This window comes from Strongylocentrotus purpuratus, unplaced genomic scaffold (assembly GCF_000002235.5).
Source record: "Strongylocentrotus purpuratus isolate Spur 01 unplaced genomic scaffold, Spur_5.0 spur5_scaffold_14, whole genome shotgun sequence".
Classification (NCBI taxonomy): domain Eukaryota; kingdom Metazoa; phylum Echinodermata; class Echinoidea; order Camarodonta; family Strongylocentrotidae; genus Strongylocentrotus; species Strongylocentrotus purpuratus.
Genome location: NW_022145599.1, coordinates 29,665,037 through 29,682,375, shown reverse-complemented (window position 1 = coordinate 29,682,375; position 17,339 = coordinate 29,665,037). Strand labels below are relative to the sequence as shown.

General features: G+C 39.7%; 1 long non-coding RNA gene across 1 annotated transcript; it reads right to left on the bottom strand.

Moving 5' to 3' along the window:
- Nucleotides 1-1,776: 1,776 nt before the first annotated feature.
- On the bottom strand, nt 1,777-12,231 carry LOC115923614. The gene is made up of 6 exons (XR_004064003.1): nt 11,780-12,231; nt 10,514-10,693; nt 10,064-10,212; nt 8,874-9,555; nt 2,438-2,518; nt 1,777-2,092 (listed from the first exon to the last, which is right to left on the bottom strand). It is a non-coding gene; the product is annotated as an uncharacterized LOC115923614 (long non-coding RNA).
- Nucleotides 12,232-17,339: the final 5,108 nt, after the last annotated feature.

The following is a 17,339-nucleotide window of genomic DNA, read 5'->3' as shown; positions in this document are numbered from 1 at the left end:
TATATTTGACTTTGACAAGCACTAAATCAAAGTGATGATCGGATGATTGATTTTTGTGGTAAACTTGTGATTCTAATAATCACATGACAATGATTAGCATGGAAAAGATGATGGCCTGTTGATGGTATGGTAACGGTGAAAGATAAATTTACACCTAGTACCTGTACACGAAACAAGTTTGATATCCTGAAGTACAGTCAACTCTGCCCAAGTCAACATCTCTACGTCAGAGAATTGAATAAGTTTATGCAATTTTTGAAGAAAAAAAATCATTCAAAGCCTTGTTATTGACCTGTTCTAAGTCTGTTTTTTTTTTAATCCAGGAGATTTTTGTCAAACCAAGAGACTAGACTTAGGCAGAGTAAACTGTATTTAACAAATCTTCTTTCACTTATTTGGCACCTACTTTTTTTAGTTCAATTAAGATATTTCAACAAATCTTAATACAAATTTTAAGTACAGGTAAATATTAAATATTAAATTCCAAGAACACATAAGTGTATGTGTGGGTGTGTTTGTGTATGTTTGTATCTGTGTTAATCTGCTTGTAATAATTTGTTGAATTGACCCCATGCGTGAGTATAGCCCCCCCCCCCCTCCCCCCCAAAAAAAAAACAACAATTGTTTGGATGTTCAATGAATCCCACCCTTTTTTTAATGATGTGGTCAGAATTGTTTACTTTATTGTTTCTTAAAATTATTTTTAACACATTCTTATGTAAATTTATTTAGAAAAGAAAACAAAGGGCAATGAATCAATTCTTTACTTTTTAATGTGAAAAACATGAACAGGCTGTTAACAAAGGGTCGGTTCATGGATAACATCCAAAGAATTTGGGGGCTCTCACCATAAAACACCTTAAACAATGTAGAAATCAAATCTAATTTCAATATCCATCCGAAGAATCATCAATGTCCATTGGTATTTCTTCTGAATTTTCATCCTCGGTTTCTCTCGACTCACTTTGCTCATTTATGAGAAGGGGTTGTAGATTGCATAACCCAGCACAAACAATTAAAATGTCATCAACATTTTGAACGGTCGCTGGAATTATGCTGCTTAAAATCTTGAAGCACTTCAAGCGTCTAATAGCCCTTTCCACATGAATCCTGACATTGGCTATACGTCTGGTTTCTGTAACACATTCTTCAGGAAGTCGTCTATCCTTAAATCCTCTTGTAAAGGCTGGAATTGAGAGCTTGACTCCGGCCGGCAGCATATCTTTTATCGTAAATCCCCTGTCTGCTAAAACTTCATCCCCTGGAAGTAGATGTTCACCAAACCCACTGTTTTTGGAAATGAAAGTGTCGCTTGCCCGTCTGCCGAAGAGTTTGGAAACGTATGTTACAAAGCCATTACGTGCGATACAATATAGAGCCTTGTAAGTATTGTGGCTTTTGTAATTGGAATAAGTTTGTGCCCGCTTTTTTAGATTAGCTGGTCTTTGGACAAATATTTCAGTGCAATCTATTATACAGGTCGCTTTGGGGTGGCAAGAAGCAAAGCTTTGGGGTCGAATTCTTGCCAGAGTGTCACGTGCTGGCCAGAAGATAATGTTCCCTTTCATATATTTAGCCATTATTGTCAGCCATGTAGAAAAGATTGTACGTACCGTAGTCCTGGAGACACGAAATCTTGCAGCAAGATCAGTGAACATGAGGCCTAATCGAAGTCGCATTAGAACAAGCAAAATCTGATCGTGCACTGCCATTTGAAAATTGGAAGTGATGAAAGTGTCATGAGAAGTGAGTTGATAAAGGCCCAAAACACTGTGTAGAATTTTAGGACCCCATCATTCATGTCTTTTGCCGATACTTCTGGACAACGTTCGGTTTGACTTGCTTTAGTGTTTTGCAAATTGCATATCTTTGCATATGTGTGGTCTTCGAGGGTGACATCCCTCCACTGAGAGTACGAATTTTCCAGCTTTGGTCCATCTGTCTGTGTAGATGTGTGATATATACCCTCCTCTGCACTCTCATCGGGATCATTCTCTGGCTGCTTAGGAAGTGGTTTCTTGTCAGCTGGTGAGTCTGTAGATTTGGATGGTGTCCGTTGTTTAGGAAGTGGCCTTCCAGGAGACAATGTTTTCTGTTGGGAAAATGTATTAAAAGCTGTTATAAAAATAGATAACATATTAATCTCCTTATGTTCCCTTTTCAGCATCACACATGCCACATTTGTCACAGCATCTGTAATCTTGTCCTTATCTTTTTCTCCATAAATATATAATTTTTTAATGATAAAACATGTCCTATATACGTGTATGTTTTAAGCAATGTTATCTTTTCTAAAATCAACAAAAACTACTATGGGCCTTCAACCTAAACATAATTCCATTTGAAAATAAATGGGTACTTTCTCAATGTAATACATGTAGGTATTTTTAAGCAATAACAAAATTAATAATAATACATGTATTATCAATTCACTCACAAAGTTCTTGTAACCCATGCACTGGACTGGATATGGATGGTCCGCAGTTGGTTTCCCATCTTCAAAATGAATTGAACACAACTGTGGGAGAAAAAAAAACACAAAAACATGAAGGTGGTTATGCCTGAACTAATAAGATATTTATTAGTTTTTTGTTTTTGTTTAAATCCATGCGCGTTTCCATTATGCCTATTTGACATAAAGGGTGGGGGAGGGGGGGGGGGTCAGCTAGTTCTGGCACCCCGGTAGTGATGAGAAATTTTGCACCCCATCATAAAAGATTCTAAGCAATTTGCCCCCCCCCCCCCGATCGAATCAATAAGCTGATAACCCCCACCCCCCCCCCAAAAAAAAAAAAGTTTTAAACTTTTTTTGGCCCCTTTGGTGTCCAAAATTTTTGTACCCCCTTGTGTATCCCGGGGGGACGAGCCCCCCCCCCCCCCCAAAAAAAATGTCATCAATATAGATGAAGAGCTTTCTGCTTTGCTCTTTTGTGAATATTCAGTGTGATGATATAATTCTTTATTCACTCATTTTACTTTACTTCTTTATTTTGTTTGTAAATGTTTGAATATTTCGATAAATGTAAAGATAGATAACTCACCCTGCTGTTCGGATTTGGTGTAAAGTTCTTGCGATTTAGGTTTTTCAACCATACTTTAAGTTTCGCGGCACTATCAGCTGAAATTCCATTTGGAAATCGGTGCATTTGATAAGGCTGTGAACACTCGCATTCATCGTTGGACAAAGGAGAATGGATTTCGCACATCGAGATTTTCCATTTTTTTAGTTTTTTACTATTGTTCGTACATCCCACAACCGCACAGTGTTTTCCTGTTCCTTGCTTTGTTTTTTTCATTGTAGAAAAGTCCGAATCAAAACTGTTTTATCAAACAAAAGAACCTTGACGAAAAAGTTCACTTCGATCACGGCACGAGTGCACAACAACAAAGGGCTAGCTGGAGCAGAGTTGTGAGTTCGATCTTACGGTACGGAGGCACTCTCACCACACCGCCAGTAGATGCGGGCCTAAGTACGAACGAGCTCTCGCTCATTCAACTTTCCCATTCAGGTGCTATCCAGAAGCCCCCCAGCTGCCCCCCAACTGTAGCGCCACTTACGGCGGCTTGCGTGGAAGGTCGCCAAAATTGTATTTGTGTATACTTACCCTATGACCATGTTTGAGGTGTCATTTTAAAGCATTTTTCATGCCCTTTCCAATGATACCAATTTTAAAGAGATTAAATAATTTTGAAATTTTTTGTCACGTACCTACTTGATGTCAGGTTTACTATAGTTTTGGTTGTGTTGATGTTTTAAACGATGATATTGTTAATGAAACTAAATTTTCATCACCATTGTGTGTTTGTATGTTTTAGGGATCAGAGGTGTGATATATAAGAAGTTCATTCAGCCTTTCATACCCTTATTGCGGTAGCTTTCCGATCATGTTTTCTTGTGTCTAAAGATTTTATGACCGGGCTCAGTTGTTTTTAGTTGTTATTTCCGTTTTTCTGTTACTTTTGTTGGAGTTATTTATTTTTAAGTTGAGTGCCGTCTGTTTTCCATCCATCATGCCTGGTATTTTCAAGGTTTGTGTTGTGGAACAATTTGAAATACGAAGACCACGAGGCAAGGAGCCGCATGTGTTTGGGCTCGTGTTGGAGTCAGGGGGAGTCAGAGCCAGTGGCTGTTTATTGCCACTTTCCTGAAGAGCAGGTGGCCAAAGATCTCTTGGCGTTGCCATTAAGGAAGAAGGTTATGCTCGCCAAGGGCACCATGAAGGGTCGAAACCTGTCCTTAACGAAGGAATCCAAGGTATTTAATTTGAGTTTTAGTTTTCTATGTAATTTCTGTTTTCTGATAGTGTTTTGTGTGACTGAAGATTTAATGCCAGGGCTCAGCTGTTTTTAGTTGTCATTTCTGTTTTTCTGTTACTTTTGTTAGAGTTTTTTATTTTTAAGTTGAGTGCCGTGTGTTTTTCAGCCATCATGCCTGGTATTTTCAAGGTTTGTGTTGTGGAACAATTTGAAATACGAAGACCACGATGCAAGGAGCCGCATGTGTTTGGGCTCGTGTTGGAGTCGAGGGAGTCGGAGCCAGTGGCCGTTTATTGCCACTTTCCTGAAGAGCAGGTGGCCAAAGAACTCTTGGCGTTGCCATTAAGGAAGAAGGTTATGCTCGCCAAGGGCACCATGAAGGGTTAAAACCTGTTCTTAATGAAGGAATCCAACATATTTATTTTGAGTTTTAGTTTTCTATGTAATTTCTGTTTTCTGATAGTGTTTTGTGTGACTGAAGATTTAATGCCAGGGCTCAGCTGTTTTTAGTTGTCATTTCTGTTTTTCTGTTACTTTTGTTAGAGTTTTTTATTTTTAAGTTGAGTGCCGTGTGTTTTTCAGCCATCATGCCTGGTATTTTCAAGGTTTGTGTTGTGGAACAATTTGAAATACGAAGACCACGATGCAAGGAGCCGCATGTGTTTGGGCTCGTGTTGGAGTCGAGGGAGTCGGAGCCAGTGGCCGTTTATTGCCACTTTCCTGAAGAGCAGGTGGCCAAAGAACTCTTGGCGTTGCCATTAAGGAAGAAGGTTATGCTCGCCAAGGGCACCATGAAGGGTTAAAACCTGTTCTTAATGAAGGAATCCAACATATTTATTTTGAGTTTTTTGTTTTCTATGTTTTTTCTGTTTTGTGTGTGTAGTTGTGTGATTGTTGGGGTCTACATTTAGGTGTAGGTTTTGGACGGTACTTTAGTGTCGACACCCACCTTCAAGAGGCGTCGCCTGATGCTAAAAGACAGCAACAGCAACATGTTAGTCAATGACACTGTTGTGGTGACAGCGGTGTTGGTGCAAGACCAAGCCCTGTGTTCAACCCAGCAGTCATGCATTGAGGTTTGTATGTTGTTGCTGATTTTTTTTTTTGGCTGCCACTAGCCTACTGCAGTGCCTTTGCGAGTATTGTGTAAATGTAAATTTCCTTGTGCAGTCATTGACTGCAAAATGCATGCAGCTTGGACAGAAGAACACCATTAGAAACATATACGATGCACTGAATGTTAACTATGTCCCTAGCAAGGAAGCACTCCCAAGAGACCCTGCATTGATTGGATCTGCAAGCAGTGTGGAACGAAGGGTTTAAGAGTCACGGCAAGGAACATCTAAATGAGGGAGTGGACGATGGCAGAAGTTGAGAAGGGAAACAAATGGCACTCGTAGACAAAAATGGGACTGTGGAAGATGCTGTCAACGCCCTCATTATCAGACTTGAACTATTTGCAAAATATCTGGGTAGTGCTTAGTGGCAGGCTCAGCACTTTCAGGCTTTGACCAAGGATGTCCCCCACGAGTGGGTGGTTTACTGCCTTAATTGTTAAAGAGAACAAGATATAGCGGCCGCGGATCGATATTGCGAGCGCTAGTGGCGCTAAACTTTAAACCGAAACTTTGCCATAGTGCGTACTTCTTGTTTGCCGTACAGTTACTTGACTTTGTGTTTATTTGTCAACAAATGTTGGTCTTGATTGGAAATATGCAGTTAGCCCTCTTCGAATTTAAGAACCAAGGAATAAAAGTCTGGGAAATTTCGCAAATAGTGGTAGAAGACAATAGCAGTGTCACTAGAGAAGAACCAGAGGTTCATGGTGCAGAGAAACAGAGCAACAACTAATAAGGGAGATATGAATTTTGTAAAAGGTATGGAAAACTATAAACTTAGAAAATCACTACACAAATTCCATTCAAATAGGTCATTCAGATGTAAAGGTATGGAAAACTATAAACTTAGAAAATCACTACACAAATTCCATTCAAATAGGTCATTCAGATGTAAAGGTATGGAAAACTATAAACTTAGAAAATCACTACACAAATTCCATTCAAATAGGTCATTCAGATGTAAAGGTATGGAAAACTATAAACTTAGAAAATCACTACACAAATTCCATTCAAATAGGTTATTCAGATGTAATATCAGCAAACTCAGCACGTAATCTTGGGAGTTCCGTTTGCTAGTTAATATGAACATAAATGACTTTGTATTAAAAAAAAAAAAAAAATTCAGTCCATCTCTTTTCATCTGCAGAGTATTAGTAACATTAGGAAGATATTTGAAACTCTTGATGGAACGTAGAAAGAAGATGCCACTTCTTGAAGAATGAATTTAAAAGGTTGTTTTTTTCCAATTGAAGACGCCAGTTCTAGAGCGGTTGAAAACAGTGGCCAGGCCAGTAGTCTACAGCGTGCCATCCCATGTATAAATATAATATAAAATCAGATCTTTTGGCATAGTACTGCGTTTACGTCAAAGATTTTTCATTACTTGCCCAACTTGCCTAAAAATATATCTGCGTACAAGCGAGTTTGTCTCCATCAAAATGTCTACTTGGCATGGCTGGGCATATAAATATCCCAAAATAGACACAGCCGAACCCAGAGACAATAGACTTTAAAAATACAATGCAAGCAACATGGTCTAGTTCACTCACACATAACCAAAGAGCTATCATTGAAATATAGATCGAGCTAAATATTTTAATAAGTCTGCAGAAGATCTCATTTGTGGGTATCTACATGTAGGTTTAAAAAAGAGCAGAAATTTGTTTGTCCATTTAGATCTTATTCAATAGGTCTAGGCTTTGAGTAAGACTAGCTGGTAAGAATGGGGAACTTAGGATTAAATGAACATGTGACTGGATATTGTTCATACTGTGAGCACGGAAAAAGAAACAGTTAGCCATTTCTTATGCAAGTGCTCTCACTTCCTTATACAGAGAGCCATGCTTATTATAGAATCTGGCATAGAAAAAACGAAAAACGAAAAAGCAATCCCAATTCTCCTGAATTCCACAGACATTAACCATCAACAGGCTCTGGTCAACTTCGTATCTAGAACTAAAAATTAAAAGAGTACACCTGTACCCATACTAACCACCTTGCACCGCACATAATTAATTAAGCTCAAGATGTTTCGCTTATTTATAGTGGGTGATACATGAAGAAGAAGAAGAGGGAAAGAAGAAGAAAAGTAGAAAAGTACTAAAGAAGAGAAGAGAGAACTGCCTACCGGTATATTAGCGTTTAGAATCTTCATGTATATGATCTGTTTTTTATTGGTTTTCGGACAAATCTTGAAGAAATGCGGTGGAGACGACTAGACTTAATGGTGGATGTCAGAGGGCCTAGGCTCGGCATTGGGCTGAGTTGAGAAACATGTCACAAGGAACCGTGTCTGAGTTGGTCCTTGGACGTCCAATATAGCCGATAGGCCTTTTGCTCGCCAGCCACTGAACACTTCAACTAATTTATCCTAATCTATATATTAAAAAAAGTAAATCTAATTTGAAAGGAAAAAAATGCTAACAGAAGAGGCTTAGATATTCACTCCTAAATGATAAATGCCTATAGACCAAAACAACAACAGTATTCAGATCATATCACATGGTCATACACAAACACACTGGAATCATACAAAGACGTTCAACACACAAACCAGAAACACAGAAAGAAAAACTTATCAGGACTTTTACAGCTAGGTATAATCCACAGTTGGTGAAACTCTTCATCTATTTGATATTTTTATATACCAAATTATTCAATTATGTTAATAACATTATCAATTTTGCCCTTTTTTTGAGGGGGGGGGGGCGGGGGCGAGGGATCTTTACGGAAGGAGTGGGGGTAATGGGGCAATAATGTTTACCCTCCTTGGTGTATCCCATATCTCACAAGAATATTTTTGCCTTTCTGGATTTTATGACAGCTGCTCAAGAACAATTTTTGTTTAAACACATTCCAAATTCTTGACCTCTAACCTGGTTCCAATACTATGTTAAAACCACCATGTAAAATAATAAAGCCCAGAGCAAATGTTGCAGAAGCAAATATCAGATAACCACACTCTTGAGGTGCACCAACAATATGAATGCGCTATTTGAAGCATACAACTATACGCCATTATTTTGGGGCTGAATATTTTTGGAATGTATGTTTAGATGCATAGACAATCATTTACAATTTCAGCTAATAATTCAATCAAAAGTTATCATTTTTCATTATTGAGCATTGAGTCACTCTCTTGAGCAAAATGTTGTCTTGTAATTCTTTGCTTCTTTTTTTTTTGGGGGGGGGGGGGGGGGATATCTACATGCTCTGATATTTCATTTTTCTGAGCAATGTTTTACATTATCAATGATGGATCAAAACATACCAGTAATAATTTTAAAACCATCAGAAAAATACCCCAAATTAAATTAAATCTAGCAGTCACACTAGGCCTTAGTCGCACCCTACAACACAATGAAAAATGAAATAAAATACCTATTTACCTATACAATGCAAAAGTTTCTACATATGATTTGGAAATGTAAACACAGACTCATCGCCACAACTTCATAACCATCAATCATGGCTACGACACAAACAAGACAGCCAAACCTCTCTTGTGATCCTCATTCTGGAAACGATGTAACGTAATGACAATGGATGCTCTGCCCTGCTACCATTGCCAATGTTCTATGCATCCCTTGAATACTTGTGATCCTCATTCTGGAGACTATGTGAGGGGCGACGATGGATGCTCTGCCCTGCTGCCATTACCAATGTTCATTGCATCTAGTGAATAGTTGTGATCTTCATTCTGGAAACGATGTGAGGAGTGATGATTGATGCTCTGTCCTGCTGCCGTTTCCAATGTTCTCTGCATCCCTTGAATACTTGTGATCCTCATTCTGGAAACGATGTGAGGAGTGACGATGGATGCACTGCCCTGCTGCCATTGCAAATATTCTCTGCATCACTTGAATACTTGCACCCCTCTGCCGACCAAATTTCAAATGTTCAGATTACCAGCTATACTTTGATATTGTACTGTTCCTCAAGTATGAAAGGATCTGTTTCTCAAGCTCTGATCATGGACACTAGTATCCCTCGGTTGGGCAACTTCACGTTTAGATGTGCAGATTCTTTAAAAGGCATGTTGCAAATATTGGGAGTAGAATACCCATGGGCAGCTTAAATCTTTAGTTTCAGTTTCTCAAGTGGATGTAGGAAACTCTCTCCTTGGGGCAACATTGTTTTTGCAGCAATGCAACTCTTCAGAATCATGATGTCGAGATAACTGTAGGTATTGTGAAAGCAAAATGAACGTATGAAGAAAGGGGTAAATGTCAAACTCAAAGCCAACATACGAGAAACTGTTTTATTATGCATTATCTTTTGTATTGTGGCTATTGTGACAAAACGTATCTTTCAAGATGTTGAAACATTAAAAAAAAGCAATAGACCCAACACAATTTGCTCAGTAATGTACGAAAAGATTTTTTAAATTCATTATAAAAGAAATATGGTAATGAATTCAAAATATCATTAAAAAAATGCCAATTTAATGGTTTCATTACAACAATCAATGGGAGCAAATCTTTTGATCTGCTTCACACCATTATTTTCTCTCCTCAATGCACAGAGGGAATTAATCATTCTAGCTCAGGAGAAAATATGATTTTGTATTGAGGATTTTAGCCAACCAGATTTATCAACACATCTTGTGCTTCAAAAAGTACTCTGATGACCATGTATATTTTTGTTTCAATATCGCATAGTTTACGAAAAGTTTATCAAAAACTCACAACAATGAGACGTGCATGACAAGGATCTGCTGGGGTATCCATGAAGACAGTGCACTAGGGATCAGAGAGCCAGCAGTAGATTCTGGACTCGGAATGATGTAGGCATGCCTAGGAGTGAGTGCTCTCTTGGTACTTCTGCAATACAGAATCTGTGGAAGGACAAGGAAAAATGTATGGAGTTAGATCCATGAAAAAATTCAATTCATATATTCATGAATTGTTTTCCAGCACGTCTATGGTTACCTATCAACTTGTGGTCTGCCGATTATTGAGAGCCAGAAGGGTTTTAACTCCAAAACTTTCACTCCAAGTAAAATGGAATGAATTTGCAACCTCATCCAGTGTAGCGATTAATGATACTGTTCTACATGTAGTGCATCTAAGAATAACTTAACACATATGAGAATAAATTGAGAAGCAATCGCTACATCCAAAGATCTTTAAACATACCTGTGGATCTGTAATGAGAGACGCAAGACATCTATATCATGATCGAGTCCCAGCCTAGCCAGCACCATGCCTTCCTTGAACCAGAGAATTTCCTCCTGTGTCCTCATAAGTGTGGCAATAGCAGAAAGTCGTGAGGTCCAAGAAGTTTCTCATCTTGCCTTGTAGGTTCATCACTTTGCTCTGTGGGTGATGCAAAGATTATATAAATGTTCCCATATAAATTACACTGTCGATGCGAGTCAAAAGCAGGAAAATCAGTGTTCACAAAGTAATTTTTTTTTAATGGCCAACGATGGGGTGCGAGCATGACTGAAGATACAGACTGTAATCTCAGATCCTCATTAGCAGTAGGGGCGCTGGTCCGAGAACGAGGATCGTCCTCATAAACGCTGACACGATGCATCCTCAAAAATGAGGATGGCCTGCATTTTCGCAGACATTTTTTTCATCGGCACTCTGCGGGTTTCGAGTTACCGAACCGCCCGCTAGCGATGCCAAAATCGATTCCCTGGGGAACATAACCCTAGTTCACTGTCTACTTTTATGGGTTGTCCGCCTTCCCAAGGATTTATTGCTCATAATGTGAAGGTCTCTATACAAAGTCAATGTAAAATGCATCAAGAAAATCATCAGGGAATCCGTTTTTTGTATCACCAATGTGCCGATCAAAATATGAAAATGATCCTTAATCTCAGACCAGCGCCCCTACTGATTAGATTCATGTGAGTAATTTATCATTACGGTCCCTAACTTCACGCACGCGTGCGCCTCTACACCTCACCGTCAATACGCTTTACGGTATGCAATTGTAATGTGCAACAATTTACAGTGAAACCTGTGAGAAAGTCTATTATAAATATGTCTTCTTTTAAATATTTTTTAAAAGATAAGAAACAGGGTAATAATCAGGGTAGATCTAGATCTAAGAAACATAAGGACTTTAAATAATGACCATTAATATTGGAACAATTGATGAAGATTTAGTCTTCTTCGTCTTCTTCCATTAGAGTACAGTCCGCCGTTGGCGTATTATCGTACCTTGTGCTTGTCAAGTGCCGAGTGTACAGTGCAAATAAAAAGACTCTAGGTCTAGACCCTAACTTTAGACTACAAGAAGTCTAGTTGATTTTTGTATGGATAGATTATGAATATGATCATGATGATTCTGAATTAGATCTAGACCCTAGGCCTAGCGCCTAAATTATAATTAGATCTAGACCCTAGACTATTATAAAAAAACTAATTTTGAAATTTCTAGTATTCTACCTTCTTGTTATCAACGAGATGAAAGGGGCTGTATCAACATCAAAGCACACCAGCACAGCAATATCGGGGCTTCTCAGCTCTCTCGAGCTCTCACTGCACTGCACTCTCAGCTCCGAACATGTGCTCGCTTGTTTTTCCTCACCACCGCGAAGGAGAAATGACCGTCGGGAGGCGAGGGCAGCTGGCCTGGGAGAAATAGAGACGCTGTCCTTCACATACTCAGAGAGCCGATACGAAAGCAGTGCTTTCTTTGCACGAACCATTTGAAATAACGATGCTGTTTCACTGCCAAAAATATCATCAACATTGCTGTTTCAATTACATGGCTTGTTGAGATTGAGTGACGTACGTACGTGGCCGTGGTCGATCAAGCACCTCTTGAAATAGCTAGCTCATTTCATCTTGATCCTGCGCGCCCCTTGTAATAATTTGGATAGGCCTTGGCAATTATGAGGCGCCGTTTGTAGACCTATTATTTACACCAATATTATATTTAATTTAACAATTATTTATATGTGGTCTAATGCAACTAAACGTGTACTAGTATTGGATAGCCCAAGTATTTATAAATAAAGATTTCACGATATCCAATATATACAAATAATAAATTCCACTAAATTTGTTTAAATGATTGGATTTTTGTACAGTTTACATTGCTTGTAGAGAAAAGAGTTTCTTGAACTTATTATCTATTCAGAGGGAAGGGAAAGGGAAAGAGGAGAGCTAAAGAGGAAGAAGAAAAGAAAAGGGTGAAAAGAAGGAGATCGGTGCATGGGGGGAGGGGTGGAAAAGGGCCTTCCGCCCAGGCCCTTACTCCCCCCCCCCCCCCCCCCCCCCCTCCCAGCAAGCCCGAGAGAGAGAGAAAGAGAGAGAGAGAGAGAGAGAGAGAGAGAGAGAGAGAGAGAGAAGGAAGGGAAGGGAAAGGGAACATTGCTTGAAGAGAAAAGAGTTTCTTGAACTTATTTGTCTCTTCTTAAACCTACAATAAATGTTCTCAAATATGTGAAACAACTTATTGGTTTGCACACTTGTTTTAGCTTGAACTGTCAGAATGCAGGAGAAAAACGTTTATTATTGACTTGTAGGCCTACAATCAGGCGTGGATACAGTGGGGCCGAGCAGGGACCCCCCCCCCCCCCCCCTCGCAAAAAGAGAGAGAGAGAGAAAGGGAAAGAAAAGGAGGAAGGAGAAAAGAAAAGGGGGGAAAGAAGGAGATCGGTGAGGGGGCTGGGGTGGGAAAGGGCCTTCTTCCCAGGCTGCTGCCCCCCCCCCCCCCCCCCCTCCACAAAAAAAAAAAGAGAGAGGGAAGGGAAGGGAAAGAAGAGAACTAAAGGAAAACAAAAAGAGGAAGAAGAAAAGAAAAGAAAAGGGTGAAAAGTAGGGGAGATCATCAACAATGCATGGATCGTGGGGGGGGGGGGTGGATATCAGCTGCAATTTTCCAGATGCACTCACTGTGGATCGGGGGGAGGTAGGCCTTCCTCCCAGGCTGCTTATTTGAAAAGGTATATTAATGAGAAATAGAAAGAAAGATAGAAAGAAAGAAGGAATAGTGACCTGCAAGTGTCACAAAGGCAAGCCCCTGGATGCTCATCTGATGGTTATTTAATGCCTAAAATCCCTGAGCTTCTAGCCCCCACACCAATTAGTGCTTGAAGAGTGTCAGGTAAAGGATTTGTTAATGGCATGCCTTTTTAAGCATGTGACCGTTTTCTAACAATCTGATGGTGAAACTTTCTTGTTCTTGTTCAGCTAACTCCACCCTTCTTTAATTATTGTTGAGTTTTGCTGGCTGTTATCTACAAGTTTATATGGTGGCCCTGAAGGGACATCGCGAATAGACTAAATCGTGAAAAATATGCGATAAAATTCACGATATCGTCAATTTTATCGCATATTTTTCACGAAGAAATTCACGAAATTGACGATATCGTGAACTTTTTCGTGAACTTTTCACGATGAAATTGACGATATCGTGAATTTTATCGTGAAAAGTTCACGATATAAAGTTCACGATATCGTCAATTTTATCGTGTACTCTATCGTGTACTCTCCTGACGGGGGCTTCGTAAACAAAACCAGCCCTAGGTGGGGGAGACAGAGAGAAGGAAAAAAGGGAAAGGGAAAGAGAAGATAAAAGGAAAGAAAGAATAATAAGAAGAAAAGAGGGAAACGGGGGGGGGGGGGGGGGGGGGGAAGGGCTCTTGCCTCCTCCTCACTCCCCCCCCCCCCCCCCGCCAAAAAATAAATAAGGAGAGAGAGAAGGGAAAGGGAAAGGGAAAGAAAATATAAAAGGAAAGAAAGAAGAGGAAGAAGGAAAGAGGGAAATGGGGGAAGGGCGAAAGGCTCTTACCTCCCCCCCCCCCCCGCCAAAAAAATAAATAAGAGAGAGAGAGAGAGAGAGAAGGGAAAGGGAAAGAACTTGAGAAGAGGAATAAGAGGGAAACAGGGGAAGGGCGAAGGGCTCTTGCCTCCTCCCCCCCCCCCCCGCCAAAAATAAATAAGAGAGAGAAGGGAAAGGGAAAGAAAATATAAAAGGAAAGAAAGAAGAGGAATAAGAAGGAAAGAGGGAAACGGGGGAAGGGCGAAGGGCTCTTGCCTCCTCCCTCCCCACCCCCCCCCCCCGCCAAAAAAATAAATAAGAGATAGAGAGAGAAGGGAAAGGAAAAGGGAAAGAGAAGATAAAAGGAAAGAAAGAAGAGGAAGAAGAAGAAGAAAAGAGGGAAACGGGGGCGAAGGGCTCTTGCATCCCCCCGCCCAAAAAATAAATAAGAGAGAGAGAGAGAGAAGTGAAAGGGAAAGAGAATAAAAAAGGAAAGGAAGAAGAATAAGAAGAAAAGAGGGGCTCTTGCCTCCTCCCCCCCTCCCGCGCCAACAAATAAATAGGAGAGAGAGAGAGAGATAGAGAGAAGGGAAAGGGAAAGGGAAAGAAAATATAAAAGGAAAGAAAGAAGAAGAATACGGAAAGAGGGAAACGGGGGAAGGGCGAAAGGCTCTTACCTCCCCCTCCCCCCTCCCGCCATAAAGGGAAAGAGAAGGGAGAGGGAGAGAAAATATAAAAGGAAAGAAAGAAGAGGAAAAAGAATAAGAAAAGAGGGAAACAGGGGCGAAGGGCTTTTGCCTCCTTTCTTTTCTTTCTTTTCCTTTCTTTCCTATTCTCCCTCTTTTTCGTTTTTCTCTTTCTTTCTTCTCTTTCCCTTTCCTTCTCTCTCTCTCTCTCTCTTATTTATTTTTTGGCGGGGGGCGGGGGGACGAGGCAAAAGCCCTTTGCCCCCGTTTCCCTCTTTTCTTCTTCTTCCTCTTCTTTCTTTCCTTTTATCTTCTCTTTCCCTTTCCCTTCCCTTCTCTCTCTCTCTCTGATTTATTTTTTGGCGGGGGGGGGGGGGGGGGGGGGGGGCAAGAGTCCTTCGCCCTTCCCCCGTTTTCCTCTTTTCTTCTTCTTCCTCTTCTTTCTTTCCTTTTATCTTCTCTTTCCCTTTCCCTTTCCCTTCTCTCTCTCTCTCTGATTTATTTTTTGGCGGGGAGGGGGGGGGGGGAGTGAGGAGGAGGCAAGAGCCCTTCGCCCCCCGTTTCCCTCTTTTCTTCTTATTATTCTTTCTTTCCTTTTATCTTCTCTTTCCCTTTCCCTTTTTTCCTTCTCTCTGTCTCCCCCACCTAGGGCTGGTTTTGTTTACGAAGCGCTCGTCAGGAGAGTACACGATAGAGTACACGATAGAGTACACGATAAAATTGACGATATCGTGAACTTTATATCGTGAACTTTTCACGATAAAATTCACGATATTGTCAATTTCATCGTGAAAAGTTCACGATAAAGTTCACGATATCGTCAATTTCGTGAATTTCTTCGTGAAAAATATGCGATAAAATTGACGATATCGTGAATTTTATCGCATATTTTTCACGATTTAGTCTATTCGCGATGTCCCTTCAGGGCCACCATAAGTTTAAGCCTACTTTTGCAGTAACAGCTTACTTCGTTGTCTATGTGCATTATTTACTGGCAACGATGGACAACTGATTTTGATGTCTGTCTACAGAACCTTGAATGGGCCACTAGTTCTGACCGGGGGGGGGAGGACCAAGCCAGAGGCGAGGGCGGGGCCAATTTGTAAAAAACAATTTAGCTGTGAGCACTTATTTTGTTCATTTATTTTGCTAAAGGGGGGGGGGGGGAATATGGAGCATTTTTACCCTCTCCCAGCCCCCCCCCCCCCCCTGGGCCAAATTGTATAGGGTTCACTCACTATTCTACAAGGTGTTCTATCCACCTCCCAATCATTCTCTCCTATTTTTGGTTTCACATATTTAATGATCCCCTTTCTCTTTTAATTCTCTTTCTCTTCTTCCTAATCCCACTCTTTCTCCTTTTCCCCTCCCTTCCTCTTCTCCATTATCTTTCTCTTCTTCCCCCCATTTCTTTTTGAATTCTCTTTCTCTTCTTCCTAATCCCACGCTTTCTCTTTCATTTTTTTCCTTCCTCTTTTCCCATCTCTTTCTCTTCTTCCCTCCTTTCCTCTCCCATCATCTCTCCTTCCCCCCTTTCTCTTCATCCAACTCTTTCTCCCCTTCTCTCCAAAGCTCAAACAGACTGGTAAATGTAAACTTGTCATTTCTTAAGATCTTCCAAAAGACTGGGTGAGATTTAATTTAAAAATCCTGCTTCTCTGAAAACATATAAAAAATGACTAATTTAGGGATTTCAACAAGCCTTTTTGAATATATTGCTTTTCAATTTCAAGATATTATTTATGATATCACCCCCCCCCCCAAAAAAGAAGACAATAATGGACATGCCCATCATTCATATACCTCACCAACTAATATAAGCAAGAAGAAAATTAAAAAACAAACAAAACACATTAACATATAACGAATTCTGTAATTTACAAAAATATAATTTATTAAAATTGCCAACCTACAACTCAGAAAGGCTTTGAAAACAAATACTCTTCTAGTTCCAGTATTACCAATCATTTGTTTAGAATACATCAATGTTTATACATTGAAATGTTACATGATCGCAAAGACTTTCGAAAATCAACCTAAAGCAATTTCAACAGCTTTGCCCATTTCCACTTAAAATGTGGGACCATTGTCTATTACAATGAAATATGTAATCTGAACATGATTTCTTTGGGATATACATATACAATCAAATATATTCATCGTTAGATCATAGTACCAACTGTACATGTAATGAAAAGCAATTTTACACACACATACATAAATAGGATTGCATCTTTTAAGAACTAGATTATGAAATAATAATGGTCATTTTGTATGCATGTTTGCAAATAAACATGGAAAAGAAGGTATACATGTATACAGTCATACACATTACAAATTTAAGGAAGACATAAGAAAATACAAACACACCCCCCCCCCCCCCCCAAAAAAAAGGTCTTTCATATTCATAACATATATTTCACCCCCATTATTTGTAAAGGATTTATGCGCAGGCACAGATTTTGAAAATGTTATCCAATTTAATTTACTTTGTACTCCATGGTGACTATAGTGATTTTAAATAGTGATTTAAAACAAAAATTGAGTTCAC